This window comes from Dermacentor andersoni, chromosome 3 (genome assembly GCF_023375885.2).
Source record: "Dermacentor andersoni chromosome 3, qqDerAnde1_hic_scaffold, whole genome shotgun sequence".
NCBI lineage: Eukaryota > Metazoa > Arthropoda > Arachnida > Ixodida > Ixodidae > Dermacentor > Dermacentor andersoni.
Genome location: NC_092816.1, coordinates 228,312,011 through 228,316,313, shown reverse-complemented (window position 1 = coordinate 228,316,313; position 4,303 = coordinate 228,312,011). Strand labels below are relative to the sequence as shown.

The 4,303-nt window shown below is 43.9% G+C and overlaps 1 long non-coding RNA gene across 1 annotated transcript; it reads left to right on the top strand.

The window, feature by feature from the left end:
* The first annotated feature begins 591 nt into the window (after nt 1–591).
* On the top strand, nt 592–3,855 carry LOC140216669 (uncharacterized). Its single transcript, XR_011893246.1, has 2 exons — nt 592–867; nt 3,652–3,855. It is a non-coding gene; the product is annotated as an uncharacterized lncRNA (long non-coding RNA).
* The last annotated feature ends 448 nt before the right edge of the window (nt 3,856–4,303 follow it).

Genomic DNA, 4,303 nt, shown 5'->3' with positions numbered 1-4,303 from the left:
GTTTCTAGACTCTCAAACGTGGCACTAACTCTGTCTTTGAGCAAAGTGGGGAAAAAGCATAAGAGTTTCTATGCTCTATGGGAAAAGGTGAGGCGGTGAATTTGTGAAAGTGGTTGCATACCGAACCCAACAACTATGAAACCACCATTATCATCATCATCATGACCAACCTACTTCTATGTGCACTGCAGCACGGAGGCCTCTATGGAGGCCTCTCCCAGCGATCTCCAATTACCCCTGTCTGGAAGATAGTATACTCTAACGCTTTCAGGTACTAACTACCATCTGACGCCTTTCAATAGGCCATCGGAGGGCTTCACTGTTTTTAAATTCGTGCTTGACAATGGCTCTCTGGATTCCCGGGTATTTCAAAAGTATCGCTAAGAATCTCGGGGTCAATTTTTGTACTATTTCCTGGAAGCTACAATACTTCAACGGAGTACTAATATAAGCGCTGAATTCGTGGGCTCATAAACTGAGTGCAAAAATTGAAATTAAAAAATCTACTGATTTCTACTGATTTTTCGCGATAAAATCTATTACTATTTTTTAATGTGTCGTGGCAACACTGTAGCAGCGTAGCAGCATGGCGTCTCGCGTGTAGTGTCGTGATGTGTCCGTGCAGCCGCGTGTTTGGTCTTTATAAGTTGGTTATTTATTCTATGCTGCGGGACGGTGTAAATGTGGTCCATGTTGGCCCTACAGGTGGCAGTTATGCAACCGAGGGATGATCCTGTTGAAGTTTCCGGCGGTATGCGGTTTTCAGCGGTCACGCCTGTTGCAGGAGTGTCACTCGACGAGGTTGCGAGCTGGAAGCTGTGGTCAGATTCCTCGTCGGCGTTCCGTAATTCTCTTCGCACGGGCGCGGTATGTTGCAAAAGCCGCTTTCGCGATTTATCGTTGCGACGATAGATAGTTTTTTTTTATTATTATAAGTACTGATCCAGCTGTAGGGCACATGTAACCGACAAACGGAAGTATCAGGAGAGCACCTGAGATTATAATAAAGCAGGCGGCGCAGTAACTCCAGGGCACCCAAGGGACAGTGGGGGGATCAAAGCTCGAAGCAGAACGGTACGTAGGTTGGGGCCGCCGAGGCAGGTGTGTGCCATGGAGTGTTCGCACGGACAGCTCCCCTGGCACGCGCAGCAGTGCCTCGCAAGGTCGAGATACTTTAAAGGCAGCTGCGCCCATGATCTTTCTTTTGCCTCGGTGCAGTGAGCACGATTAACGAGAATGATATGGAGGGCATCCGGTGCAGTCGCGAATGCGTCATGGCAAATGTAGCTCGCGTCACCTGGCGTGTGTAGTAATATCAGAGTTGGTTGTATGAACTTTATGCATAATACGCTTTGTTACGGTACCTTAACGGAATGGGTCTAGAGGACGGTGTTGGTACATTTTTTCGTACCGCCCTAATCCTATACCCCCCACTACAAACACACACATACCCCCTTTTTTTATGTATACATACAATTCCTTGCCATGGCGGATCATAGCCTCCTTCATTTTTTGAAAAATATAGGAGGCTATGGACGGATTGACCAGTTCTAGTTGTCAACTTGCCAGTAATTGACCTAGGAATCACTGTAATAAACACAATTACACGATCGGATTGTTTACTTTAATTTTTTATTGCAACACTGAGGACTACATAGAACTTTATTTTGTATATGTGAGATAAGTATGTGGATATCACGAGCTTAAGCCAATGTGCAATACACAGACAAAGCAGCTGCTACAACATGAACTGCACTGAGGGCCACACAACACATGTAATTAAAGGTGCAAAATATAGGGGGAAGCTTCAAAATACGCTCTGTAGCACTGCAAAGTATAACGTATCTGTACAATAAATGTTCAGAAAAACAGTGCATCAATGTCCCATTTGCCTTCAAGTTTGTTATCAAGTTCAAGTTTACTTAAATTTATTATGAGCATATGTACAACAGGAATCTACTGACACACCCGCAGTCAAGGTGGCTGTTCGAGGTGTGCTGGCTGCCTCAGTGTAAGAAAAAGAAATTGGGTGAATGTCGACACCAGTGCCACTGCTTCTTGCCTCTGACCTGCACGTGCCTCCGCGGCATCCTTGTGCACAAGTGTGCTGGCGTGGCGAGGCGTAGGAATCATCCGAGAGAAAGAGTATCGTTTACATGGAGAAGTGGCTGTTCACATTGCCTGTCGCTTTCCCTCAAATGTTTCCTTGGCAACTAGGGTGACACACCCGCAGTCAAGGTGGCTGTTCGAGGTGCGCTGGCTGCCTTAACGAAAGAAAAAGAAAGAAATTAGATGAATGTCGATACCAGTGCTATTGCTTCTTGCCTCTTACCTGCATTTGCCTCCACGGCCTCTTGGCTTGCGGAGTCTGTATGAGGGAGCTGCTGTGGCTAGGTGTAGGCATTGTCTAAGCAAAAAGAAAAGGCCATTCAAATGGGGAATTATGGAAATAAATGCAGTTGCTATGTCTGCTTCTTGCACTCTTGCCTAAATGTTTTCAAACATAGTGTCTAGAACACACCAGCACTTTGACTGCTTCTGCTTTTTACCTGCAGGTGTTGCTGCGAGATCCTTAGTATGGCTGCATGCAGCATTGTAACACTTGGTGGAGGCATTTGAAGTGGTAGCCAAAAATATAAAGAATCATCCTTGTCTGCATGAATGCTTTCAATTTCTAAATGCAGTGGTAAATATCACTATTAGTGCAAGGCCCCCCACATCTATGCGGCAAGTGCCATAGCTCGAAACTGAATTTTTCCTGTAGTGTTTCACAAGGCGTCTGATATGTCCACATTAGATGTGATGTGTTTCTTTTATTTATGCCAGTGTGGAGAGGGCATCATTAAATTGTTTTTTATTTTTGCGTGTCTTGTTTTTTGGTTTATTTCTGAATTTATCAAGCAGCAGTCTCATGATGCTAAAGTGACTTATGTAATGGCAATCAGATTTTGTTTTGCAGAAAAACAATGCATTTCCTGACCCCATTGTTTGACGTCCCCTCACTTGCATAATTTTGCAGAGTACTCTACCTATATTGACTTGCTTGACCTCCACTAAAGAGTCTTGCATTTTCAAATACGACTCCCTTCCTACAACCATTCGACACTTCTCATAATTTCTGTACCTTGGGCTTCTGATACTCTGCATTCACCATTTTTGCTTGTTTCTGGCTAGAAATGTCTTCTTTTATTTAGATCTTAAATTTTACCTTTGGAGCACACAGAAGGGCTTGCCATTGCATATCTACATAAAAGGGAAACATGTTTCATTAAACATTTGCAAAATCCAATTGAAGATTGATGAATGCAGCTTGCAGTGTGATTTGACTGAATGAGCCATAAAAGTAACTCATCTCACTTGGTAAATTAAAGCACATATTAGTGTGATGTACAAGATACGTTACACTAACGTGGTGGGTTCTCTTGCTTATACAGCAAAATAATCGGTGCGCGAGAAAAAAATTATTTTTGCAAAGCCCTGTACACACTGATTTAAGAAAAATGAGCTGGAGCTGTCCACATGATCTACTTATTTTACCTGCGAGTATGGTCAACAAGAATGTGTCCCAGCTGCTTAGTGGTATTTGAGATTATGTCAGTATTGCATATGTGCCTGTTGTCTAAAATAATTGAATTTTGAAAATGCTCGCAGGGATCTGATGTGCATATCTACACTTTATGGATACATGTAAAAGACTCAGCATCAAGTGCAAGTGAACGGTCCCACAGCCCCGGAGTCGATCATGCAAATAGATTCGCTGCACAAATTTGTGACCAGAAAAGATATGCCACATGAAATGGCATGCAAGGAAGCGTTGAAAATATTGCACAGTTAATAAAACGCCTACGCTACTAACGTGTGGGTTGATGCACTCGTTATGCAAAACGGAGGTGAGGCGTGCACACAGGACACAAGAGTAGAGAAGTGGACAACACGAGCGCCGTCCGCTTCTCTACTCTTATGTCCTGTCTGCACGCCTCACCTCTGTTTTGCATAATGAATCCTTACCAACTAGCTCAGCTTTCTGTCGTTCTAAGTCTCGATGCACTCGATTTCGTCCGCATTAGGCACTCGCCTCTTGATTACTTCGTGGCACAGAAATACTCGGCATCAGGCTGTTTTTCTGCTGTGGCCTTTGTAGAAGCATGATCGTTCAAAGTGCAACAATTAAACAGATTCTATGAGTTGCTTGTGGCTTCGCCAATACAATTCCGGTGCGCTGGTCCGCCTATCCAGCAATTTCCTACTGTAGGGAAACCTGCAAATAAAAACACCGCTCCGCATGTAGAAAAATGCTCTGCTG